This window comes from Ambystoma mexicanum, chromosome 1p (genome assembly GCF_040938575.1).
Source record: "Ambystoma mexicanum isolate Mex_15411 chromosome 1p, UKY_AmexF1_1, whole genome shotgun sequence".
Lineage (NCBI taxonomy): Eukaryota > Metazoa > Chordata > Amphibia > Caudata > Ambystomatidae > Ambystoma > Ambystoma mexicanum.
This window is the reverse complement of record NC_090921.1, coordinates 1,474,483,494-1,474,510,709: the sequence shown is the minus strand read 5'-3', so window position 1 is coordinate 1,474,510,709 and position 27,216 is coordinate 1,474,483,494. Positions and strand designations below refer to the sequence as shown.

General features: G+C 43.1%; 14 non-coding genes across 14 annotated transcripts; all 14 read right to left on the bottom strand.

Annotated features, from left to right (window-relative positions):
• Positions 1–1,358: 1,358 nt before the first annotated feature.
• Positions 1,359–1,432, bottom strand: TRNAI-AAU (transfer RNA isoleucine (anticodon AAU)). Its single transcript has one exon. It is a non-coding gene; the product is annotated as a tRNA-Ile (tRNA).
• Positions 1,433–2,109: 677 nt separating this feature from the next.
• TRNAI-AAU (transfer RNA isoleucine (anticodon AAU)) lies at positions 2,110–2,183 on the bottom strand. Its single transcript has one exon. It is a non-coding gene; the product is annotated as a tRNA-Ile (tRNA).
• Positions 2,184–3,647: 1,464 nt separating this feature from the next.
• On the bottom strand, positions 3,648–3,721 carry TRNAI-AAU (transfer RNA isoleucine (anticodon AAU)). Its single transcript has one exon. It is a non-coding gene; the product is annotated as a tRNA-Ile (tRNA).
• Positions 3,722–4,398: 677 nt separating this feature from the next.
• On the bottom strand, positions 4,399–4,472 carry TRNAI-AAU (transfer RNA isoleucine (anticodon AAU)). The gene has a single exon. It is a non-coding gene; the product is annotated as a tRNA-Ile (tRNA).
• A 1,464-nt stretch (positions 4,473–5,936) lies between these two features.
• TRNAI-AAU (transfer RNA isoleucine (anticodon AAU)) lies at positions 5,937–6,010 on the bottom strand. The gene has a single exon. It is a non-coding gene; the product is annotated as a tRNA-Ile (tRNA).
• Positions 6,011–6,735: 725 nt separating this feature from the next.
• TRNAI-AAU (transfer RNA isoleucine (anticodon AAU)) lies at positions 6,736–6,809 on the bottom strand. Its single transcript has one exon. It is a non-coding gene; the product is annotated as a tRNA-Ile (tRNA).
• Positions 6,810–9,072: 2,263 nt separating this feature from the next.
• TRNAI-AAU (transfer RNA isoleucine (anticodon AAU)) lies at positions 9,073–9,146 on the bottom strand. Its single transcript has one exon. It is a non-coding gene; the product is annotated as a tRNA-Ile (tRNA).
• Positions 9,147–10,609: 1,463 nt separating this feature from the next.
• Positions 10,610–10,683, bottom strand: TRNAI-AAU (transfer RNA isoleucine (anticodon AAU)). The gene has a single exon. It is a non-coding gene; the product is annotated as a tRNA-Ile (tRNA).
• Positions 10,684–11,408: 725 nt separating this feature from the next.
• TRNAI-AAU (transfer RNA isoleucine (anticodon AAU)) lies at positions 11,409–11,482 on the bottom strand. The gene has a single exon. It is a non-coding gene; the product is annotated as a tRNA-Ile (tRNA).
• A 4,593-nt stretch (positions 11,483–16,075) lies between these two features.
• TRNAI-AAU (transfer RNA isoleucine (anticodon AAU)) lies at positions 16,076–16,149 on the bottom strand. Its single transcript has one exon. It is a non-coding gene; the product is annotated as a tRNA-Ile (tRNA).
• A 2,275-nt stretch (positions 16,150–18,424) lies between these two features.
• TRNAI-AAU (transfer RNA isoleucine (anticodon AAU)) lies at positions 18,425–18,498 on the bottom strand. The gene has a single exon. It is a non-coding gene; the product is annotated as a tRNA-Ile (tRNA).
• A 1,518-nt stretch (positions 18,499–20,016) lies between these two features.
• Positions 20,017–20,090, bottom strand: TRNAI-AAU (transfer RNA isoleucine (anticodon AAU)). Its single transcript has one exon. It is a non-coding gene; the product is annotated as a tRNA-Ile (tRNA).
• A 3,099-nt stretch (positions 20,091–23,189) lies between these two features.
• TRNAI-AAU (transfer RNA isoleucine (anticodon AAU)) lies at positions 23,190–23,263 on the bottom strand. Its single transcript has one exon. It is a non-coding gene; the product is annotated as a tRNA-Ile (tRNA).
• A 1,054-nt stretch (positions 23,264–24,317) lies between these two features.
• On the bottom strand, positions 24,318–24,391 carry TRNAI-AAU (transfer RNA isoleucine (anticodon AAU)). Its single transcript has one exon. It is a non-coding gene; the product is annotated as a tRNA-Ile (tRNA).
• Positions 24,392–27,216: the final 2,825 nt, after the last annotated feature.

The following is a 27,216-nucleotide window of genomic DNA, read 5'->3' as shown; positions in this document are numbered from 1 at the left end:
TTCATGAATATGACAATTATCTTCAAACTGACTTGTAGCCTGCATCACATTTAAGTAGAACTGGGACAAAGAAGGTTAAATGCATCTCATTGGTCATTTCCCACAGCAGTACTGACCTGTGACCATTTATGGACTGCTGCTTCCAACAAAACAGCAAACTAGTCATAGTAAATCTAAAGCTGTGGGTGGGAATGCTGCATCAATCTCATGCTTCTGCAGAAATATTTCCCACATTGACAAAGTGGCCAATACTGGGATCAAATTCGCTGACTTGGCGTGATTAGCACCATGCTCAGTCAGAAAAGGTATGCCTTCTGACTGGAGCATAGGAGGGAGGCCAGTTGCTGGGGGTAGTTTTCTTCCCTTGAAAGAAAATGCCTAACTCATTCACAAATACAACCCTTATCCTCACAACAACATTGGTTATGTCCCGCAGCAGTACTGACCCGTGACCATGTATGCACAGCTGCTACCAACAAAACAGCAATCTTGTGTTAGTAACTCTAAAGCTGTGAGTGCCAATTCTGCATCAATCTCATGCTTCTGCAGAAATATTTCCCAAAATGACAAAGTGGCCAATACGGGGATCCAACCCGTGACCTTGGCGTTATTAGCACCACGCTCTAACCGGCCAGCTGAGAGTCCTGTTTCTGACTGGAGCATAAGAGGGAGGCCAGTTGCAGGGGGATTTTTTCTTCCCTTGGAAAAAAAATGCCTAAGTCATTCACACATAAAACCCTTATCCTCACAACAACCTAAAGAAAAACTACATGTGATCTGAAGGAAATTCATGAATATGACAATTATCTTCAAACTGACTTGTAGCCTGCATCACATTTAAGTAGAACTGGGACAAAGAAGGTTAAATGCATCTCATTGGTCATTTCCCACAGCAGTACTGACCTGTGACCATTTATGGACTGCTGCTTCCAACAAAACAGTAAACTAGTCATAGTAAATCTTAAGTTGTGGGTGGCAATTCTGCATCAATCTCATGCTTCTGCAGAAATATTTCCCAAATTGACAAAGTGGCCAATACTGGGATCAAATTCGCTAACTTGGCGTGATTAGCACCATGCTCAGTCAGAAAAAGTATGCCTTCTGACTGGAGCATAGGAGGGAGGCCAGTTGCAGAGGGGAGTTTTCTTCCCTTGAAAGAAAATGCCTAACTCATTCACAAATACAACCCTTATCCTCACAACAACATTGGTTATGTCCGCAACAGTACTGACCCGTGACTATGTATGCACAACTGCTTCCAACAAAACAGCAATCTTGTGTTAGTAACTCTAAAGCTGTGAGTGCCAATTCTGCATCAATCTCATGCTTCTGCAGAAATATTTCCCAAAATGACAAAGTGGCCAATACGGGGATCGAACCTGTGACCTTGGCGTTATTAGCACCACGCTCTAACCAACTGAGCTAACCAGCCAGCTGAAAGTCTTTTTCCCTTGGAAAAAAAATGCCTAACTCATTCACACATAAAACCCTTATCCTCACAACAACCTAAAGAAAAACTACATGTGATCTGAAGGAAATTCATGAATATGACAATTATCTTCAAACTGACTTGTAGCCTGCATCACATTTAAGTAGAACTGGGACAAAGAAGGTTAAATGCATCTCATTGGTCATTTCCCACAGCAGTACTGACCTGTGACCATTTATGGACTGCTGCTTCCAACAAAACAGCAAACTAGTCATAGTAAATCTAAAGCTGTGGGTGGGAATTCTGCATCAATCTCATGCTTCTGCAGAAATATTTCCCAAATTGACAAAGTGGCCAATACTGGGATCAAATTCGCTAACTTGGCGTGATTAGCACCATGCTCAGTCAGAAAAAGTATGCCTTCTGACTGGAGCATAGGAGGGAGGCCAGTTGCAGGGGGGAGTTTTCTTCCCTTGAAAGAAAATGCCTAACTCATTCACAAATACAACCCTTATCCTCACAACAACATTGGTTATGTCCGCAGCAGTACTGACCCGTGACTATGTATGCACAGCTGCTTCCAACAAAACAGCAATCTTGTGTTAGTAACTCTAAAGCTGTGAGTGCCAATTCTGCATCAATCTCATCCTTCTGCAGAAATATTTCCCAAAAAGACAAAGTGGCCAATACGGGGATCGAACCCGTGACCTTGGCGTTATTAGCACCACGCTCTAACCTACTGAGCTAACCGGCCAGCTGAGAGTCTTTTTCCCTTGGAAAAAAAATGCCTAACTCATTCACACATAAAACCCTTATCCTCACAACAACCTAAAGAAAAACTACATGTGATCTGAAGGAAATTCATGAATATGACAATTATCTTCAAACTGACTTGTAGCCTGCATCACATTTAAGTAGAACTGGGACAAAGAAGGTTAAATGCATCTCATTGGTCATTTCCCACAGCAGTACTGACCTGTGACCATTTATGGACTGCTGCTTCCAACAAAACAGCAAACTAGTCATAGTAAATCTAAAGCTGTGGGTGGGAATGCTGCATCAATCTCATGCTTCTGCAGAAATATTTCCCAAATTGACAAAGTGGCCAATACTGGGATCAAATTCGCTGACTTGGCGTGATTAGCACCATGCTCAGTCAGAAAAAGTATGCCTTCTGACTGGAGCATAGGAGGGAGGCCAGTTGCTGGGGATAGTTTTCTTCCCTTGAAAGAAAATGCCTAACTCATTCACAAATACAACCCTTATCCTCACAACAACATTGGTTATGTCCCGCAGCAGTACTGACCCGTGACCATGTATGCACAGCTGCTACCAACAAAACAGCAATCTTGTGTTAGTAACTCTAAAGCTGTGAGTGCCAATTCTGCATCAATCTCATGCTTCTGCAGAAATATTTCCCAAAATGACAAAGTGGCCAATACGGGGATCCAACCCGTGACCTTGGCGTTATTAGCACCACGCTCTAACCGGCCAGCTGAGAGTCCTGTTTCTGACTGGAGCATAAGAGGGAGGCCAGTTGCAGGGGGATTTTTTCTTCCCTTGGAAAAAAAATGCCTAAGTCATTCACACATAAAGCCCTTATCCTCACAACAACCTAAAGAAAAACTACATGTGATCTGAAGGAAATTCATGAATATGACAATTATCTTCAAACTGACTTGTAGCCTGCATCACATTTAAGTAGAACTGGGACAAAGAAGGTTAAATGCATCTCATTGGTCATTTCCCACAGCAGTACTGACCTGTGACCATTTATGGACTGCTGCTTCCAACAAAACAGTAAACTAGTCATAGTAAATCTAAAGTTGTGGGTGGCAATTCTGCATCAATCTCATGCTTCTGCAGAAATATTTCCCAAATTGACAAAGTGGCCAATACTGGGATCAAATTCGCTAACTTGGCGTGATTAGCACCATGCTCAGTCAGAAAAAGTATGCCTTCTGACTGGAGCATAGGAGGGAGGCCAGTTGCAGAGGGGAGTTTTCTTCCCTTGAAAGAAAATGCCTAACTCATTCACAAATACAACCCTTATCCTCACAACAACATTGGTTATGTCCGCAACAGTACTGACCCGTGACTATGTATGCACAACTGCTTCCAACAAAACAGCAATCTTGTGTTAGTAACTCTAAAGCTGTGAGTGCCAATTCTGCATCAATCTCATGCTTCTGCAGAAATATTTCCCAAAATGACAAAGTGGCCAATACGGGGATCGAACCTGTGACCTTGGCGTTATTAGCACCACGCTCTAACCAACTGAGCTAACCGGCCAGCTGAAAGTCTTTTTCCCTTGGAAAAAAAATGCCTAACTCATTCACACATAAAACCCTTATCCTCACAACAACCTAAAGAAAAACTACATGTGATCTGAAGGAAATTCATGAATATGACAATTATCTTCAAACTGACTTGTAGCCTGCATCACATTTAAGTAGAACTGGGACAAAGAAGGTTAAATGCATCTCATTGGTCATTTCCCACAGCAGTACTGACCTGTGACCATTTATGGACTGCTGCTTCCAACAAAACAGCAAACTAGTCATAGTAAATCTAAAGCTGTGGGTGGGAATTCTGCATCAATCTCATGCTTCTGCAGAAATATTTCCCAAATTGACAAAGTGGCCAATACTGGGATCAAATTCGCTAACTTGGCGTGATTAGCACCATGCTCAGTCAGAAAAAGTATGCCTTCTGACTGGAGCATAGGAGGGAGGCCAGTTGCAGGGGGGAGTTTTCTTCCCTTGAAAGAAAATGCCTAACTCATTCACAAATACAACCCTTATCCTCACAACAACATTGGTTATGTCCGCAGCAGTACTGACCCGTGACTATGTATGCACAGCTGCTTCCAACAAAACAGCAATCTTGTGTTAGTAACTCTAAAGCTGTGAGTGCCAATTCTGCATCAATCTCATCCTTCTGCAGAAATATTTCCCAAAAAGACAAAGTGGCCAATACGGGGATCGAACCCGTGACCTTGGCGTTATTAGCACCACGCTCTAACCTACTGAGCTAACCGGCCAGCTGAGAGTCTTTTTCCCTTGGAAAAAAAATGCCTAACTCATTCACACATAAAACCCTTATCCTCACAACAACCTAAAGAAAAACTACATGTGATCTGAAGGAAATTCATGAATATGACAATTATCTTCAAACTGACTTGTAGCCTGCATCACATTTAAGTAGAACTGGGACAAAGAAGGTTAAATGCATCTCATTGGTCATTTCCCACAGCAGTACTGACCTGTGACCATTTATGGACTGCTGCTTCCAACAAAACAGCAAACTAGTCATAGTAAATCTAAAGCTGTGGGTGGGAATGCTGCATCAATCTCATGCTTCTGCAGAAATATTTCCCAAATTGACAAAGTGGCCAATACTGGGATCAAATTCGCTGACTTGGCGTGATTAGCACCATGCTCAGTCAGAAAAAGTATGCCTTCTGACTGGAGCATAGGAGGGAGGCCAGTTGCTGGGGGTAGTTTTCTTCCCTTGAAAGAAAATGCCTAACTCATTCACAAATACAACCCTTATCCTCACAACAACATTGGTTATGTCCCGCAGCAGTACTGACCCGTGACCATGTATGCACAGCTGCTACCAACAAAACAGCAATCTTGTGTTAGTAACTCTAAAGCTGTGAGTGCCAATTCTGCATCAATCTCATGCTTCTGCAGAAATATTTCCCAAAATGACAAAGTGGCCAATACGGGGATCCAACCCGTGACCTTGGCGTTATTAGCACCACGCTCTAACCGGCCAGCTGAGAGTCCTGTTTCTGACTGGAGCATAAGAGGGAGGCCAGTTGCAGGGGGATTTTTTCTTCCCTTGGAAAAAAAATGCCTAAGTCATTCACACATAAAGCCCTTATCCTCACAACAACCTAAAGAAAAACTACATGTGATCTGAAGGAAATTCATGAATATGACAATTATCTTCAAACTGACTTGTAGCCTGCATCACATTTAAGTAGAACTGGGACAAAGAAGGTTAAATGCATCTCATTGGTCATTTCCCACAGCAGTACTGACCTGTGACCATTTATGGACTGCTGCTTCCAACAAAACAGTAAACTAGTCATAGTAAATCTAAAGTTGTGGGTGGCAATTCTGCATCAATCTCATGCTTCTGCAGAAATATTTCCCAAATTGACAAAGTGGCCAATACTGGGATCAAATTCGCTAACTTGGCGTGATTAGCACCATGCTCAGTCAGAAAAAGTATGCCTTCTGACTGGAGCATAGGAGGGAGGCCAGTTGCAGAGGGGAGTTTTCTTCCCTTGAAAGAAAATGCCTAACTCATTCACAAATACAACCCTTATCCTCACAACAACATTGGTTATGTCCGCAACAGTACTGACCCGTGACTATGTATGCACAACTGCTTCCAACAAAACAGCAATCTTGTGTTAGTAACTCTAAAGCTGTGAGTGCCAATTCTGCATCAATCTCATGCTTCTGCAGAAATATTTCCCAAAATGACAAAGTGGCCAATACGGGGATCGAACCTGTGACCTTGGCGTTATTAGCACCACGCTCTAACCAACTGAGCTAACCGGCCAGCTGAGAGGCATATTTCTGACTGGAGCATAAGAGGGAGGCCAGTTGCAGGGGGATTTTTTCTTCCCTTGGAAAAAAATGCCTAACTCATTCACACATAAAACCCTTATCCTCACAACAACCTAAAGAAAAACTACATGTGATCTGAAGGAAATTCACGAATATGACAATTATCTTCAAACTGACTTGTAGCCTGCATCACATTTAAGTAGAACTGGGACAAAGAAGGTTAAATGCATCTCATTGGTCATTTCCCACAGCAGTACTGACCTGTGACCATTTATGGACTGCTGCTTCCAACAAAACAGCAAACTAGTCATAGTAAATCTAAAGCTGTGGGTGGGAATTCTGCATCAATCTCATGCTTCTGCAGAAATATTTCCCAAATTGACAAAGTGGCCAATACTGGGATCAAATTCGCTGACTTGGCGTGATTAGCACCATGCTCAGTCAGAAAAAGTATGCCTTCTGACTGGAGCATAGGAGGGAGGCCAGTTGCAGGGGGTAGTTTTCTTCCCTTGAAAGAAAATGCCTAACTCATTCACAAATACAACCCTTATCCTCACAACAACATTGGTTATGTCCCGCAGCAGTACTGACCCGTGACCATGTATGCACAGCTGCTACCAACAAAACAGCAATCTTGTGTTAGTACCTCTAAAGCTGTGAGTGCCAATTCTGCATCAATCTGATGCTTCTGCAGAAATATTTCCCAAAATGACAAAGTGGCCAATACGGGGATCGAACCCGTGACCTTGGCGTTATTAGCACCACGCTCTAACCTACTGAGCTAACCGGCCAGCTGAGAGTCTTTTTCCCTTGGAAAAAAAATGCCTAACTCATTCACACATAAAACCCTTATCCTCACAACAACCTAAAGAAAAACTACATGTGATCTGAAGGAAATTCATGAATATGACAATTATCTTCAAACTGACTTGTAGCCTGCATCACATTTAAGTAGAACTGGGACAAAGAAGGTTAAATGCATCTCATTGGTCATTTCCCACAGCAGTACTGACCTGTGACCATTTATGGACTGCTGCTTCCAACAAAACAGCAAACTAGTCATAGTAAATCTAAAGCTGTGGGTGGGAATTCTGCATCAATCTCATGCTTCTGCAGAAATATTTCCCAAATTGACAAAGTGGCCAATACTGGGATCAAATTCGCTAACTTGGCGTGATTAGCACCATGCTCAGTCAGAAAAAGTATGCCTTCTGACTGGAGCATAGGAGGGAGGCCAGTTGCAGGGGGGAGTTTTCTTCCCTTGAAAGAAAATGCCTAACTCATTCACAAATACAACCCTTATCCTCACAACAACATTGGTTATGTCCGCAGCAGTACTGACCTGTGACTATGTATGCACAGCTGCTTCCAACAAAACAGCAATCTTGTGTTAGTAACTCTAAAGCTGTGAGTGCCAATTCTGCATCAATCTCATGCTTCTGCAGAAATATTTCCCAAAATGACAAAGTGGCCAATACGGGGATCGAACCCGTGACCTTGGCGTTATTAGCACCACGCTCTAACGGGCCAGCTGAGAGTCCTGTTTCTGACTGGAGCATAAGAGGAAGGCCAGTTGCAGGGGGATTTTTTCTTCCCTTGGAAAAAAAATGCCTAACTCATTCACACATAAAACCCTTATCCTCACAACAACCTAAAGAAAAACTACATGTGATCTGAAGGAAATTCATGAATATGACAATTATCTTCAAACTGACTTGTAGCCTGCATCACATTTAAGTAGAACTGGGACAAAGAAGGTTAAATGCATCTCATTGGTCATTTCCCACAGCAGTACTGACCTGTGACCATTTATGGACTGCTGCTTCCAACAAAACAGCAAACTGGTCATAGTAAATCTAAAGTTGTGGGTGGGAATTCTGCATCAATCTCATGCTTCTGCAGAAATATTTCCCAAATTGACAAAGTGGCCAATACTGGGATCAAATTCGCTAACTTGGCGTGATTAGCACCATGCTCAGTCAGAAAAAGTATGCCTTCTGACTGGAGCATAGGAGGGAGGCCAGTTGCAGGGGGGAGTTTTCTTCCCTTGAAAGAAAATGCCTAACTCATTCACAAATACAACCCTTATCCTCACAACAACATTGGTTATGTCCCGCAGCAGTACTGACCCGTGACCATGTATGCACAGCTGCTACCAACAAAACAGCAATCTTGTGTTAGTAACTCTAAAGCTGTGAGTGCCAATTCTGCATCAATCTCATGCTTCTGCAGAAATATTTCCCAAAATGACAAAGTGGCCAATACGGGGATCAAACCTGTGAACTTGGCGTGATTATCACCACGCTCTAACCAACTGAGTTAACCGGCCAGCTGAGAGGCATATTTCTGACTGGAGCATAAGAGGGAGGCCAGTTGCAGGGGGATTTTTTCTTCCCTTGGAAAAAAATGCCTAACTCATTAACACATAAAACCCTTATCCTCACAACAACCTAAAGAAAAACTACATGTGATCTGAAGGAAATTCACGAATATGACAATTATCTTCAAACTGACTTGTAGCCTGCATCACATTTAAGTAGAACTGGGACAAAGAAGGTTAAATGCATCTCATTGGTCATTTCCCACAGCAGTACTGACCTGTGACCATTTATGGACTGCTGCTTCCAACAAAACAGCAAACTAGTCATAGTAAATCTAAAGCTGTGGGTGGGAATGCTGCATCAATCTCATGCTTCTGCAGAAATATTTCCCAAATTGACAAAGTGGCCAATACTGGGATCAAATTTGCTGACTTGGCGTGATTAGCACCATGCTCAGTCAGAAAAAGTATGCCTTCTGACTGGAGCATAGGAGGGAGGCCAGTTGCTGGGGGTAGTTTTCTTCCCTTGAAAGAAAATGCCTAACTCATTCACAAATACAACCCTTATCCTCACAACAACATTGGTTATGTCCCGCAGCAGTACTGACCCGTGACCATGTATGCACAGCTGCTACCAACAAAACAGCAATCTTGTGTTAGTAACTCTAAAGCTGTGAGTGCCAATTCTGCATCAATCTCATGCTTCTGCAGAAATATTTCCCAAAATGACAAAGTGGCCAATACGGGGATCCAACCCGTGACCTTGGCGTTATTAGCACCACGCTCTAACCAACTGAGCTAACCGGCCAGCTGAAAGTCTTTTTCCCTTGGAAAAAAAATGCCTAACTCATTCACACATAAAACCCTTATCCTCACAACAACCTAAAGAAAAACTACATGTGATCTGAAGGAAATTCATGAATATGACAATTATCTTCAAACTGACTTGTAGCCTGCATCACATTTAAGTAGAACTGGGACAAAGAAGGTTAAATGCATCTCATTGGTCATTTCCCACAGCAGTACTGACCTGTGACCATTTATGGACTGCTGCTTCCAACAAAACAGCAAACTAGTCATAGTAAATCTAAAGCTGTGGGTGGGAATTCTGCATCAATCTCATGCTTCTGCAGAAATATTTCCCAAATTGACAAAGTGGCCAATACTGGGATCAAATTCGCTAACTTGGCGTGATTAGCACCATGCTCAGTCAGAAAAAGTATGCCTTCTGACTGGAGCATAGGAGGGAGGCCAGTTGCAGGGGGGAGTTTTCTTCCCTTGAAAGAAAATGCCTAACTCGTTCACAAATACAACCCTTATCCTCACAACAACATTGGTTATGTCCGCAGCAGTACTGACCCGTGACTATGTATGCACAGCTGCTTCCAACAAAACAGCAATCTTGTGTTAGTAACTCTAAAGCTGTGAGTGCCAATTCTGCATCAATCTCATGCTTCTGCAGAAATATTTCCCAAAATGACAAAGTGGCCAATACGAGGATCTAACCCGTGACCTTGGCGTTATTAGCACCACGCTCTAACCGGCCAGCTGAGAGTCCTGTTTCTGACTGGAGCATAAGAGGGAGGCCAGTTGCAGGGGGATTTTTTCTTCCCTTGGAAAAAAAATGCCTAAGTCATTCACACATAAAACCCTTATCCTCACAACAACCTAAAGAAAAACTACATGTGATCTGAAGGAAATTCATGAATATGACAATTATCTTCAAACTGACTTGTAGCCTGCATCACATTTAAGTAGAACTGGGACAAAGAAGGTTAAATGCATCTCATTGGTCATTTCCCACAGCAGTACTGACCTGTGACCATTTATGGACTGCTGCTTCCAACAAAACAGTAAACTAGTCATAGTAAATCTAAAGTTGTGGGTGGCAATTCTGCATCAATCTCATGCTTCTGCAGAAATATTTCCCAAATTGACAAAGTGGCCAATACTGGGATCAAATTCGCTAACTTGGCGTGATTAGCACCATGCTCAGTCAGAAAAAGTATGCCTTCTGACTGGAGCATAGGAGGGAGGCCAGTTGCAGAGGGGAGTTTTCTTCCCTTGAAAGAAAATGCCTAACTCATTCACAAATACAACCCTTATCCTCACAACAACATTGGTTATGTCCGCAACAGTACTGACCCGTGACTATGTATGCACAACTGCTTCCAACAAAACAGCAATCTTGTGTTAGTAACTCTAAAGCTGTGAGTGCCAATTCTGCATCAATCTCATGCTTCTGCAGAAATATTTCCCAAAATGACAAAGTGGCCAATACGGGGATCGAACCTGTGACCTTGGCGTTATTAGCACCACGCTCTAACCAACTGAGCTAACCGGCCAGCTGAGAGGCATATTTCTAACTGGAGCATAAGAGGGAGGCCAGTTGCAGGGGGATTTTTTCTTCCCTTGGAAAAAAATGCCTAACTCATTCACACATAAAACCCTTATCCTCACAACAACCTAAAGAAAAACTACATGTGATCTGAAGGAAATTCACGAATATGACAATTATCTTCAAACTGACTTGTAGCCTGCATCACATTTAAGTAGAACTGGGACAAAGAAGGTTAAATGCATCTCATTGGTCATTTCCCACAGCAGTACTGACCTGTGACAATTTATGGACTGCTGCTTCGAACAAAACAGCAAACTAGTCATAGTAAATATAAAGCTGTGGGTGGGAATTCTGCATCAATCTCATGCTTCTGCAGAAATATTTCCCAAATTGACAAAGTGGCCAATACTGGGATCAAATTCGCTGACTTGGCGTGATTAGCACCATGCTCAGCCAGAAAAAGTATGCCTTCTGACTGGAGCATAGGAGGGAGGCCAGTTGCAGGGGGTAGTTTTCTTCCCTTGAAAGAAAATGCCTAACTCATTCACAAATACAACCCTTATCCTCACAACAACATTGGTTATGTCCCGCAGCAGTACTGACCCGTGACCATGTATGCACAGCTGCTACCAACAAAACAGCAATCTTGTGTTAGTACCTCTAAAGCTGTGAGTGCCAATTCTGCATCAGTCTGATGCTTCTGCAGAAATATTTCCCAAAATGACAAAGTGGCCAATACGGGGATCGAACCCGTGACCTTGGCGTTATTAGCACCACGCTCTAACCTACTGAGCTAACCGGCCAGCTGAGAGTCTTTTTCCCTTGGAAAAAAAATGCCTAACTCATTCACACATAAAACCCTTATCCTCACAACAACCTAAAGAAAAACTACATGTGATCTGAAGGAAATTCATGAATATGACAATTATCTTCAAACTGACTTGTAGCCTGCATCACATTTAAGTAGAAATGGGACAAAGAAGGTTAAATGCATCTCATTGGTCATTTCCCACAGCAGTACTGACCTGTGACCATTTATGGACTGCTGCTTCCAACAAAACAGCAAACTAGTCATAGTAAATCTAAAGCTGTGGGTGGGAATTCTGCATCAATCTCATGCTTCTGCAGAAATATTTCCCAAATTGACCAAGTGGCCAATACTGGGATCAAATTCGCTAACTTGGCGTGATTAGCACCATGCTCAGTCAGAAAAAGTATGCCTTCTGACTGGAGCATAGGAGGGAGGCCAGTTGCAGGGGGGAGTTTTCTTCCCTTGAAAGAAAATGCCTAACTCATTCACAAATACAACCCTTATCCTCACAACAACATTGGTTATGTCCGCAGCAGTACTGACCCGTGACTATGTATGCACAGCTGCTTCCAACAAAACAGCAATCTTGTGTTAGTAACTCTAAAGCTGTGAGTGCCAATTCTGCATCAATCTCATGCTTCTGCAGAAATATTTCCCAAAATGACAAAGTGGCCAATACGGGGATCGAACCCGTGACCTTGGCGTTATTAACACCACGCTCTAACGGGCCAGCTGAGAGTCCTGTTTCTGACTGGAGCATAAGAGGAAGGCCAGTTGCAGGGGGATTTTTTCTTCCCTTGGAAAAAAAATGCCTAACTCATTCACACATAAAACCCTTATCCTCACAACAACCTAAAGAAAAACTACATGTGATCTGAATGAAATTCATGAATATGACAATTATCTTCAAACTGACTTGTAGCCTGCATCACATTTAAGTAGAACTGGGACAAAGAAGGTTAAATGCATCTCATTGGTCATTTCCCACAGCAGTACTGACCTGTGACCATTTATGGACTGCTGCTTCCAACAAAACAGCAAACTAGTCATAGTAAATCTAAAGTTGTGGGTGGGAATTCTGCATCAATCTCATGCTTCTGCAGAAATATTTCCCAAATTGACAAAGTGGCCAATACTGGGATCAAATTCGCTAACTTGGCGTGATTAGCACCATGCTCAGTCAGAAAAAGTATGCCTTCTGACTGGAGCATAGGAGGGAGGCCAGTTGCAGGGGGGAGTTTTCTTCCCTTGAAAGAAAATGCCTAACTCATTCACAAATACAACCCTTATCCTCACAACAACATTGGTTATGTCCGCAGCAGTACTGACCCGTGACTATGTATGCACAGCTGCTTCCAACAAAACAGCATTCTTGTGTTAGTAACTCTAAAGCTGTGAGTGCCAATTCTGCATCAATCTCATGCTTCTGCAGAAATATTTCCCAAAATGACAAAGTGGCCAATACGGGGATCGAACCCGTGACCTTGGCGTTATTAGCACCACTCTCTAACGGGCCAGCTGAGAGTCCTGTTTCTGACTGGAGCATAAGAGGAAGGCCAGTTGCAGAGGGATTTTTTCTTCCCTTGGAAAAAAAATGCCTAACTCATTCACACATAAAACCCTTATCCTCACAACAACCTAAAGAAAAACTACATGTGATCTGAAGGAAATTCATGAATATGACAATTATCTTCAAACTGACTTGTAGCCTGCATCACATTTAAGTAGAACTGGGACAAAGAAGGTTAAATGCATCTCATTGGTCATTTCCCACAGCAGTACTGACCTGTGACCATTTATGGACTGCTGCTTCCAACAAAACAGCAAACTGGTCATAGTAAATCTAAAGTTGGGGGTGGGAATTCTGCATCAATCTCATGCTTCTGCAGAAATATTTCCCAAATTGACAAAGTGGCCAATACTGGGATCAAATTCGCTAACTTGGCGTGATTAGCACCATGCTCAGTCAGAAAAAGTATGCCTTCTGACTGGAGCATAGGAGGGAGGCCAGTTGCAGGGGGGAGTTTTCTTCCCTTGAAAGAAAATGCCTAACTCATTCACAAATGCAACCCTTATCCTCACAACAACATTGGTTATGTCCGCAGCAGTACTAACCCGTGACTATGTATGCACAGCTGCTTCCAACAAAACAGCAATCTTGTGTTAGTAACTCTAGAGCTGTGAGTGCCAATTCTGCATCAATCTCATGCTTCTGCAGAAATATTTCCCAAAATGACAAAGTGACCAATACGGGGATCAAACCTGTGACCTTGGCGTTATTAGCACCACGCTCTAACCAACTGAGCTAACCGGCCAGCTGAGAGGCATATTTCTGACTGGAGCATAAGAGGGAGGCCAGTTGCATGGGGATTTTTTCTTCCCTTGGAAAAAAATGCCTAACTCATTCACACATAAAACCTTTATCCTCACAACAACCTAAAGAAAAACTACATGTGATCTGAAGGAAATTCACGAATATGACAATTATCTTCAAACTGACTTGTAGCCTGTATCACATTTAAGTAGAACTGGGACAAAGAAGGTTAAATGCATCTCATTGGTCATTTCCCACAGCAGTACTGACCTGTGACCATTTATGGACTGCTGCTTCCAACAAAACAGCAAACTAGTCATAGTAAATCTAAAGCTGTGGGTGGGAATTCTGCATCAATCTCATGCTTCTGCAGAAATATTTCCCAAATTGACAAAGTGGCCAATACTGGGATCAAATTCGCTGACTTGGCGTGATTAGCACCATGCTCAGTCAGAAAAAGTATGCCTTCTGACTGGAGCATAGGAGGGAGGCCAGTTGCTGGGGGTAGTTTTCTTCCCTTGAAAGAAAATGCCTAACTCATTCACAAATACAACCCTTATCCTCACAACAACATTGGTTATGTCCCGCAGCAGTACTGACCCGTGACCATGTATGCACAGCTGCTACCAACAAAACAGCAATCTTGTGTTAGTAACTCTAAAGCTGTGAGTGCCAATTCTGCATCAATCTCATGCTTCTGCAGAAATATTTCCCAAAATGACAAAGTGCCCAATACGGGGATCCAACCCGTGACCATGGCGTTATTAGCACCACGCTCTAACCAACTGAGCTAACCGGCCAGCTGAAAGTCTTTTTCCCTTGGAAAAAAAATGCCTAACTCATTCACACATAAAACCCTTATCCTCACAACAACCTAAAGAAAAACTACATGTGATCTGAAGGAAATTCATGAATATGACAATTATCTTCAAACTGACTTGTAGCCTGCATCACATTTAAGTAGAACTGGGACAAAGAAGGTTAAATGCATCTCATTGGTCATTTCCCACAGCAGTACTGACCTGTGACCATTTATGGACTGCTGCTTCCAACAAAACAGGAAACTAGTCATAGTAAATCTAAAGCTGTGGGTGGGAATTCTGCATCAATCTCATGCTTCTGCAGAAATATTTCCCAAATTGACAAAGTGGCCAATACTGGGATCACATTCGCTAACTTGGCGTGATTAGCACCATGCTCAGTCAGAAAAAGTATGCCTTCTGACTGGAGCATAGGAGGGAGGACAGTTGCAGGGGGGAGCTTTCTTCCCTTGAAAGAAAATGCCTAACTCATTCACAAATACAACCCTTATCCTCACAACAACATTGGTTATGTCCCGCAGCAGTACTGACCCGTGATCATGTATGCACAGCTGCTTCCAACAAAACAGCAATCTTGTGTTAGTAACTCTAAAGCTGTGAGTGCCAATTCTGCATCAATCTCATGCTTCTGCAGAAATATTTCCCAAAATGACAAGGAGGCCAATACGGGGACCCGTGACCTTGCCATTATTAGCACCACGCTCTAACCAACTGAGCTAACCGACCAGCTGAGAGTTTTGTTTCTGACTCAAGCATAAGCAGGAGGCCAGTTGTAGGGGGATGTTTTCTTCCCTTGGAAAAAAAATGCCTAACTCATTCACACAGACAACCCTTATCCTCACAACAACCTAAAGAAAAACTCCATGTGATCTGAAGGAAATTCATGAATATTACAATTATCTTCAAACTGACTTGTGGCCTGCATCACATTTAGGTAGTACTGCGACAAAGAAGGTTAAATGCATCTCATTGGTCATTTCCCACAGCAGTACTGACCTGTGACCATTTATGGACTGCTGCTTCCAACAAAACAGCAAACTTGTCATAGTAAATCTAAAGCTGTGGGTGGGAATTCTGCATCAATCTAATGCTTCTGCAGACATTTTTCCCAAATTGACAAAGTGGCCAATACTGGGATCAAATTCACTAACTTGGCGTGATTAGCACCATGCTCAGTCAGAAAAAGTATGCTTCTGACTGGAGCATAGGAGGGAGGCCAGTTGCAGGGGGGAGTTTTCTTTCCTTGAAAGAAAATGCCCAACTCATTCACAAATACAACCCTTATCCTCACCACAACATTGGTTATGTCCGCAGCAGTACTGACCCGTGACTATGTATGCACAGCTGCTTCCAACAAAACAGCAATCTTGTGTTAGTAACTCTAAAGCTGTGAGTGCCAATTCTGCATCAATCTCATCCTTCTGCAGAAATGTTTCCCAAAATGACAAAGTGGCCAATACGGGGATCGAACCCGTGACCTTGGCGTTATTAGCACCACACTCTAACCAACTGAGCTAACCGGCCAGCTGAGAGGCATATTAATGACTGGACCATAAGAGGGAGGCCAGTTGCAGGGGGGTTTTTTCTTCCCTTGGAAAAAAAATGCCTAACTCATTCACACATAAAACCCTTATCCTCACAACAACCTAAAGAAAAACTACATGTGATCTGAAGGAAATTCATGAATATGACAATTATCTTCAAACTGACTTGTAGCCTGCATCACATTTAAGTAGAACTGGGACAAAGAAGGTTAAATGCATCTCATTGGTCATTTCCCACAGCAGTACTGACCTGTGACCATTTATGGACTGCTGCTTCCAACAAAACAGCAAACTGGTCATAGTAAATCTAAAGTTGGGGGTGGGAATTCTGCATCAATCTCATGCTTCTGCAGAAATATTTCCCAAATTGACAAAGTGGCCAATACTGGGATCAAATTCGCTAACTTGGCGTGATTAGCACCATGCTCAGTCAGAAAAAGTATGCCTTCTGACTGGAGCATAGGAGGGAGGCCAGTTGCAGGGGGGAGTTTTCTTCCCTTGAAAGAAAATGCCTAACTCATTCACAAATGCAACCCTTATCCTCACAACAACATTGGTTATGTCCGCAGCAGTACTAACCCTTGACTATGTATGCACAGCTGCTTCCAACAAAACAGCAATCTTGTGTTAGTAACTCTAAAGCTGTGAGTGCCAATTCTGCATCAATCTCATGCTTCTGCAGAAATATTTCCCAAAATGACAAAGTGACCAATACGGGGATCAAACCTGTGACCTTGGCGTTATTAGCACCACGCTCTAACCAACTGAGCTAACCGGCCAGCTGAGAGGCATATTTCTGACTGGAGCATAAGAGGGAGGCCAGTTGCATGGGGATTTTTTCTTCCCTTGGAAAAAAATGCCTAACTCATTCACACATAAAACCTTTATCCTCACAACAACCTAAAGAAAAACTACATGTGATCTGAAGGAAATTCACGAATATGACAATTATCTTCAAACTGACTTGTAGCCTGTATCACATTTAAGTAGAACTGGGACAAAGAAGGTTAAATGCATCTCATTGGTCATTTCCCACAGCAGTACTGACCTGTGACCATTTATGGACTGCTGCTTCCAACAAAACAGCAAACTAGTCATAGTAAATCTAAAGCTGTGGGTGGGAATTCTGCATCAATCTCATGCTTCTGCAGAAATATTTCCCAAATTGACAAAGTGGCCAATACTGGGATCAAATTCGCTGACTTGGCGTGATTAGCACCATGCTCAGTCAGAAAAAGTATGCCTTCTGACTGGAGCATAGGAGGGAGGCCAGTTGCTGGGGGTAGTTTTCTTCCCTTGAAAGAAAATGCCTAACTCATTCACAAATACAACCCTTATCCTCACAACAACATTGGTTATGTCCCGCAGCAGTACTGACCCGTGACCATGTATGCACAGCTGCTACCAACAAAACAGCAATCTTGTGTTAGTAACTCTAAAGCTGTGAGTGCCAATTCTGCATCAATCTCATGCTTCTGCAGAAATATTTCCCAAAATGACAAAGTGCCCAATACGGGGATCCAACCCGTGACCATGGCGTTATTAGCACCACGCTCTAACCAACTGAGCTAACCGGCCAGCTGAAAGTCTTTTTCCCTTGGAAAAAAAATGCCTAACTCATTCACACATAAAACCCTTATCCTCACAACAACCTAAAGAAAAACTACATGTGATCTGAAGGAAATTCATGAATATGACAATTATCTTCAAACTGACTTGTAGCCTGCATCACATTTAAGTAGAACTGGGACAAAGAAGGTTAAATGCATCTCATTGGTCATTTCCCACAGCAGTACTGACCTGTGACCATTTATGGACTGCTGCTTCCAACAAAACAGCAAACTAGTCATAGTAAATCTAAAGCTGTGGGTGGGAATTCTGCATCAATCTCATGCTTCTGCAGAAATATTTCCCAAATTGACAAAGTGGCCAATACTGGGATCAAATACGCTAACTTGGCGTGATTAGCACCATGCTCAGTCAGAAAAAGTATGCCTTCTGACTGGAGCATAGGAGGGAGGCCAGTTGCAGGGGGGAGTTTTCTTCCCTTGAAAGAAAATGCCTAACTCATTCACAAATACAACCCTTATCCTCACAACAACATTGGTTATGTCCGCAGCAGTACTGACCCGTGACTATGTATGCACAGCTGCTTCCAACAAAACAGCAATCTTGTGTTAGTAACTCTAAAGCTGTGAGTGCCAATTCTGCATCAATCTCATCCTTCTGCAGAAATATTTCCCAAAAAGACAAAGTGGCCAATACGGGGATCGAACCCGTGACCTTGGCGTTATTAGCACCACACTCTAACCAACTGAGCTAACCGTCCAGCTGAGAGGCTATTTCTAACTGGAGCATAAGAGGGAGGCCAGTTGCAGGGGGATTTTTTCTTCCCTTGGAAAAAAAATGCCTAACTCATTCACACATAAAACCCTTATCCTCACAACAACCTAAAGAAAAACTACATGTGATCTGAAGGAAATTCACGAATATGACAATTATCTTCAAACTGACTTGTAGCCTGCATCACATTTAAGTAGAACTGGGACAAAGAAGGTTAAATGCATCTCATTGGTCATTTCCCACAGCAGTACTGACCTGTGACCATTTATGGACTGCTGCTTCCAACAAAACAGGAAACTAGTCATAGTAAATCTAAAGCTGTGGGTGGGAATTCTGCATCAATCTCATGCTTCTGCAGAAATATTTCCCAAATTGACAAAGTGGCCAATACTGGGATCACATTCGCTAACTTGGCGTGATTAGCACCATGCTCAGTCAGAAAAAGTATGTCTTCTGACTGGAGCATAGGAGGGAGGACAGTTGCAGGGGGGAGCTTTCTTCCCTTGAAAGAAAATGCCTAACTCATTCACAAATACAACCCTTATCCTCACAACAACATTGGTTATGTCCCGCAGCAGTACTGACCCGTGATCATGTATGCACAGCTGCTTCCAACAAAACAGCAATCTTGTGTTAGTAACTCTAAAGCTGTGAGTGCCAATTCTGCATCAATCTCATGCTTCTGCAGAAATATTTCCCAAAATGACAAGGAGGCCAATACGGGGACCCGTGACCTTGCCATTATTAGCACCACGCTCTAACCAACTGAGCTAACCGACCAGCTGAGAGTTTTGTTTCTGACTCAAGCATAAGCAGGAGGCCAGTTGTAGGGGGATGTTTTCTTCCCTTGGAAAGAAAATGCCTAACTCATTCACACAGACAACCCTTATCCTCACAACAACCTAAAGAAAAACTCCATGTGATCTGAAGGAAATTCATGAATATTACAATTATCTTCAAACTGACTTGTGGCCTGCATCACATTTAGGTAGTACTGCGACAAAGAAGGTTAAATGCATCTCATTGGTCATTTCCCACAGCAGTACTGACCTGTGACCATTTATGGACTGCTGCTTCCAACAAAACAGCAAACTTGTCATAGTAAATCTAAAGCTGTGGGTGGGAATTCTGCATCAATCTAATGCTTCTGCAGACATTTTTCCCAAATTGACAAAGTGGCCAATACTGGGATCAAATTCACTAACTTGGCGTGATTAGCACCATGCTCAGTCAGAAAAAGTATGCTTCTGACTGGAGCATAGGAGGGAGGCCAGTTGCAGGGGGGAGTTTTCTTTCCTTGAAAGAAAATGCCCAACTCATTCACAAATACAACCCTTATCCTCACCACAACATTGGTTATGTCCGCAGCAGTACTGACCCGTGACTATGTATGCACAGCTGCTTCCAACAAAACAGCAATCTTGTGTTAGTAACTCTAAAGCTGTGAGTGCCAATTCTGCATCAATCTCATCCTTCTGCAGAAATGTTTCCCAAAATGACAAAGTGGCCAATACGGGGATCGAACCCGTGACCTTGGCGTTATTAGCACCACACTCTAACCAACTGAGCTAACCGGCCAGCTGAGAGGCATATTAATGACTGGACCATAAGAGGGAGGCCAGTTGCAGGGGGGTTTTTTCTTCCCTTGGAAAAAAAATGCCTAACTCATTCACACATAAAACCCTTATCCTCACAACAACCTAAAGAAAAACTACATGTGATCTGAAGGAAATTCATGAATATGACAATTATCTTCAAACTGACTTGTAGCCTGCATCACATTTAAGTAGAACTGGGACAAAGAAGGTTAAATGCATCTCATTGGTCATTTCCCACAGCAGTACTGACCTGTGACCATTTATGGACTGCTGCTTCCAACAAAACAGCAAACTTGTCATAGTAAATCTAAAGCTGTGCGTGGGAATTCTGCATCAATCTCATGCTTCTGCAGAAATATTTCCCAAATTGACAAAGTGGCCAATACTGGGATCAAATTCGCTAACTTGGCGTGATTAGCACCATGCTCAGTCAGAAAAAGTATGCCTTCTGACTGGAGCATAGGAGGGAGGCCAGTTGCAGGGGGGAGTTTTCTTCCCTTGAAAGAAAATGCCTAACTCATTCACAAATACAACCCTTATCCTCACAACAACATTGGTTATGTCCGCAGTAGTACTGACCCGTGACTATGTATGCACAGCTGCTTCCAACAAAACAGCAATCTTGTGTTAGTAACTCTAAAGCTGTGAGTGCCAATTCTGCATCAATCTCATCCTTCTGCAGAAATATTTCCCAAATTGACAAAGTGGCCAATACTGGGATCAAATTCGCTAACTTGGCGTGATTAGCACCATGCTCAGTCAGAAAAAGTAAGCCTTCTGACTGGAGCATAGGAGGGAGGCCAGTTGCAGGGGGATTTTTTCTTCCCTTGGAAAAAAAATGCCTAACTCATTCACACATAAAACCCTTATCCTCACAACAACCTAAAGAAAAACTACATGTGATCTGAAGGAAATTCATGAATATGACAATTATCTTCAAACTGACTTGTAGCCTGCATCACATTTAAGTAGAACTGGGACAAAGAAGGTTAAATGCATCTCATTGGTCATTTCCCACAGCAGTACTGACCTGTGACCATTTATGGACTGCTGCTTCCAACAAAACAGCAAACTAGTCATAGCAAATCTAAAGCTGTGGGTGGGAATTCTGCATCAATCTCATGCTTCTGCAGAAATATTTCCCAAATTGACAAAGTGGCCAATACTGGGATCAAATTCGCTAACTTGGCGTGATTAGCACCATGCTCAGTCAGAAAAAGTATGCCTTCTGACTGGAGCATAGGAGGGAGGCCAGTTGCAGGGGGGAGTTTTCTTCCCTTGAAAGAAAATGCCTAACTCATTCACAAATACAACCCTTATCCTCACAACAACATTGGTTATGTCCCGCAGCAGTACTGACCCGTGATCATGTATGCACAGCTGCTTCCAACAAAACAGCAATCTTGTGTTAGTAACTCTAAAGCTGTGAGTGCCAATTCTGCATCAATCTCATGCTTCTGCAGAAATATTTCCCAAAATGACAAAGTGGCCAATACGGGCATCGAACCCCTGAACTTGGCGTTATAAGTACGATGCTCTAACCAACTGAGCTAACCGTCCAGCTGAGAGTCCTGTTTTTGACTGGAGCATAAGAGGGAGGCCAGTTGCAGGGCGATTTTTTCTTCCCTTGGAAAAAAAATGCCTAAGTCATTCACACATAAAACCCTTATCCTCACAACAACCTAAAGAAAAACTACATGTGATCTGAAGGAAATTCATGAATATGACAATTATCTTCAAACTGACTTGTAGCCTGCATCACATTTAAGTAGAACTGGGACAAAGAAGGTTAAATGCATCTCATTGGTCATTTCCCACAGCAGTACTGACCTGTGACCATTTATGGACTGCTGCTTCCAACAAAACAGCAACCTAGTCATAGTAAATCTAAAGCTGTGGGTGGGAATTCTGCATCAATCTCATGCTTCTGCAGAAATATTTTCCAAATTGACAAAGTGGCCAATACTGGGATCAAATCCGCTAACTTGGCGTGATTAGCACCATGCTCAGTCAGAAAAAGTATGCCTTCTGACTGGAGCATAGGAGGGAGGCCAGTTGCAGGGGGGAGTTTTCTTCCCTTGAAAGAAAATGCCTAACTCGTTCACAAATACAACCCTTATCCTCACAACAACATTGGTTATGTCCCGCAGCAGTACTGACCCGTGACCATGTATGCACAGCTGCTTCCAACAAAACAGCAATCTTGTGTTAGTAACTCTAAAGCTGTGAGTGCCAATTCTGCATCAATCTCATGCTTCTGCAGAAATATTTCCCAAAATGACAAGGAGGCCAATACGGGGACCCGTGACCTTGCCATTATTAGCACCACGCTCTAACCAAATGAGCTAAACAGCCAGCTGAGAGTTTTGTTTCTGACTCAAGCATAAGCAGGAGGCCAGTTGTAGGGGGATGTTTTCTTCCCTTGGAAAAAAAATGCCTAACTCATTCACACAGACAACCCTTATCCTCACAACAACCTAAAGAAAAACTCCATGTGATCTGAAGGAAATTCATGAATATTACAATTATCTTCAAACTGACTTGTGGCCTGCATCACATTTAGGTAGTACTGCGACAAAGAAGGTTAAATGCATCTCATTGGTCATTTCCCACAGCAGTACTGACCTGTGACCATTTATGGACTGCTGCTTCCAACAAAACAGCAAACTTGTCATAGTAAATCTAAAGCTGTGGGTGGGAATTCTGCATCAATCTAATGCTTCTGAAGACATTTTTCCCAAATTGACAAAGTGGCCAATACTGGGATCAAATTCACTAACTTGGCGTGATTAGCACCATGCTCAGTCACAAAAAGTATGCTTCTGACTGGAGCATAGGAGGGAGGCCAGTTGCAGGGGGGAGTTTTCTTTCCTTGAAAGAAAATGCCTAACTCATTCACAAATACAACCCTTATCCTCACCACAACATTGGTTATGTCCGCAGCAGTACTGACCCGTGACTATGTATGCACAGCTGCTTCCAACAAAACAGCAATCTTGTGTTAGTAACTCTAAAGCTGTGAGTGCCAATTCTGCATCAATCTCATCCTTCTGCAGAAATATTTCCCAAAATGACAAAGTGGCCAATACGGGGATCGAACCCGTGACCTTGGCGTTATTAGCACCACACTCTAACCAACTGAGCTAACCGGCCAGCTGAGAAGCATATTAATGACTGGACCATAAGAGGGAGGCCAGTTGCAGGGGGGTTTTTTCTTCCCTTGGAAAAAAAATGCCTAACTCATTCACACATAAAACCCTTATCCTCACAACAACCTAAAGAAAAACTACATGTGATCTGAAGGAAATTCATGAATATGACAATTATCTTCAAACTGACTTGTAGCCTGCATCACATTTAAGTAGAACTGGGACAAAGAAGGTTAAATGCATCTAATTGGTCATTTCCCACAGCAGTACTGACCTGTGACCATTTATGGACTGCTGCTTCCAACAAAACAGCAAACTTGTCATAGTAAATCTAAAGCTGTGCGTGGGAATTCTGCATCAATCTCATGCTTCTGCAGAAATATTTCCCAAATTGACAAAGTGGCCAATACTGGGATCAAATTCGCTAACTTGGCGTGATTAGCACCATGCTCAGTCAGAAAAAGTATGCCTTCTGACTGGAGCATAGGAGGGAGGCCAGTTGCAGGGGGGAGTTTTCTTCCCTTGAAAGAAAATGCCTAACTCATTCACAAATACAACCCTTATCCTCACAACAACATTGGTTATGTCCGCAGTAGTACTGACCCGTGACTATGTATGCACAGCTGCTTCCAACAAAACAGCAATCTTGTGTTAGTAACTCTAAAGCTGTGAGTGCCAATTCTGCATCAATCTCATCCTTCTGCAGAAATATTTCCCAAATTGACAAAGTGGCCAATACTGGGATCAAATTCGCTAACTTGGCGTGATTAGCACCATGCTCAGTCAGAAAAAGTAAGCCTTCTGACTGGAGCATAGGAGGGAGGCCAGTTGCAGGGGGGAGTTTTCTTCCCTTGAAAGAAAATGCCTAACTCATTCACAAATACAACCCTTATCCTCACAACAACATTGGTTATGTCCGCAGCAGTACTGACCCGTGACTATGTATGCACAGCTGCTTCCAACAAAACAGCAATCTTGTGTTAGTAACTCTAAAGCTGTGAGTGCCAATTCTGCATCAATCTCATCCTTCTGCAGAAATATTTCCCAAAATGACAAAGTGGCCAATACGGGGATCGAACCCGTGACCTTGGCGTTATTAGCACCACGCTCTAACCAACTGAGCTAACCGGCCAGCTGAGAGGCATATTTCTGACTGGAGCATAAGAGGGAGGCCAGTTGCACTGGGATGTTTTCTTTCCTTGGAAAAAAAATGCCTAACTCATTCACACATAAAACCCTTATCCTCACAACAACCTAAAGAAAAACTACATGTGATCTGAAGGAAATTCACGAATATGACAATTATCTTCAAACTGACTTGTAGCCTGCATCACATTTAAGTAGAACTGGGACAAAGAAGGTTAAATGCATCTCATTGGTCATTTCCCACAGCAGTACTGACCTGTGACCATTTATGGACTGCTGCTTCCAACAAAACAGGAAACTAGTCATAGTAAATCTAAAGCTGTGGGTGGGAATTCTGCATCAATCTCATGCTTCTGCAGAAATATTTCCCAAATTGACAAAGTGGCCAGTACTGGGATCAAATTCGCTAACTTGGCGTGATTAGCACCATGCTCAGTCAGAGAAAGTATGCCTTCTGACTGGAGCATAGGAGGGAGACAAGTTGCAGGGGGGAGTTTTCTTCCCTTGAAAGAAAATGCCTAACTCATTCACAAATACAACCCTTATCCTCACAACAACATTGGTTATGTCCGCAGTAGTACTGACCCGTGACTATGTATGCACAGCTGCTTCCAACAAAACAGCAATCTTGTGTTAGTAACTCTAAAGCTGTGAGTGCCAATTCTGCATCAATCTCATCCTTCTGCAGAAATATTTCCCAAATTGACAAAGTGGCCAATACTGGGATCAAATTCGCTAACTTGGCGTTATTAGCAACATGCTCAGTCAGAAAAAGTAAGCCTTCTGACTGGAGCATAGGAGGGAGGCCAGTTGCAGGGGGGAGTTTTCTTCCCTTGAAAGAAAATGCCTAACTCATTCACAAATACAACCCTTATCCTCACAACAACATTGGTTATGTCCGCAGCAGTACTGACCCGTGACTATGTATGCACAGCTGCTTCCAACAAAACAGCAATCTTGTGTTAGTAACTCTAAAGCTGTGAGTGCCAATTCTGCATCAATCTCATCCTTCTGCAGAAATATTTCCCAAAATGACAAAGTGGCCAATACGGGGATCGAACTCGTGACCTTGGCATTATTAACACCACGCTCTAACCAACTGAGCTAACCGGCCAGCTGAGAGGCATATTTCTAACTGGAGCATAAGAGGGAGGCCAGTTGCAGGGGGATTTTTTCTTCCCTTGGAAAAAAAATGCCTAACTCATTCACACATAAAACCCTTATCCTCACAACAACCTAAAGAAAAACTACATGTGATCTGAAGGAAATTCACGAATATGACAATTATCTTCAAACTGACTTGTAGCCTGCATCACATTTAAGTAGAACTGGGACAAAGAAGGTTAAATGCATCTCATTGGTCATTTCCCACAGCAGTACTGACCTGTGACCATTTATGGACTGCTGCTTCCAACAAAACAGGAAACTAGTCATAGTAAATCTAAAGCTGTGGGTGGGAATTCTGCATCAATCTCATGCTTCTGCAGAAATATTTCCCAAATTGACAAAGTGGCCAATACTGGGATCAAATTCGCTAACTTGGCGTGATTAGCACCATGCTCAGTCAGAAAAAGTATGCCTTCTGACTGGAGCATAGGAGGGAGGCCAGTTGCAGGGGGGAGTTTTCTTCCCTTGAAAGAAAATGCCTAACTCATTCACAAATACAACCCTTATCCTCACAACAACATTGGTTATGTCTGCAGTAGTACTGACCCGTGACTATGTATGCACAGCTGCTTCCAACAAAACAGCAATCTTGTGTTAGTAACTCTAAAGCTGTGAGTGCCAATTCTGCATCAATCTCATCCTTCTGCAGAAATATTTCCCAAATTGACAAAGTGGCCAATACTGGGATCAAATTCGCTAACTTGGCGTGATTAGCACCATGCTCAGTCAGAAAAAGTATGCCTTCTGACTGGAGCATAGGAGGGAGGCCAGTTGCAGGGGGGAGTTTTCTTCCCTTGAAAGAAAATGCCTAACTCATTCACAAATACAACCCTTATCCTCACAACAACATTGGTTATGTCCCGCAGCAGTACTGACCCGTGACCATGTATGCACAGCTATGATATGATATGATATGATATGGTATTTGCAACGCGCCTATACACAGGTGTTTCAAGGCGCGACGAGGCAGGGAGGGGAGGGACAAGGGGAGACAGACAACGATCCTACTAGGCCAGGTGTCATTCAGATCGCGCAAGTGCAGGGGTGGGGGAGGGGGAAAAGTGCAAGGGGAAGGGGAGGGGGGAAGTGCAGTACAAGGTAAGTGGCGTAAAGTAATAAATAAATAAATAGGGCCAGCTGGTGGCAAGTGCGAGGTAAGTGCAGAGCAAGTGCTGGGGAAGGGGGGGCTGTAGGGATACAGAGACAGTCCCGCAGTGCAAAGGGGTTCCAGGGCATCAGTGCAAGTGGAGAGTGGCTGGGCCCAGGACCGAGGCTGTTTAGAGTGGTCCGGTTGCAGGATCAGTGCAGTTTCAGTGAACAATTAATTAGCTGTTCAGCAGGGGAGAGGGAGAGAGAAAGCAGAAGCAAAGAGGAAGGTTTTGAGGTGCTTCCGGAACCAGAGATGGTTCTCCTCAAGTTCAGGGAGGCAGGAAGGCTGTTCCAGAGGGAGGCCCCTGCCGCGGAGAGAGATCTACCCCCAGCTCGATGCTTCGAGAAGCGGCTAACCCTGAGGGAATTGGAGGCGGATGAGCGAAGGGCTCGGGAAGGAAGATATTTGGGAAGAGAGAGTTGAAGGTATTTAGGACCCAGGCCCCAGAAGGCCTTGTGGACAATGCAGAGGGTTTTGAACTTTATCCTCGCAGC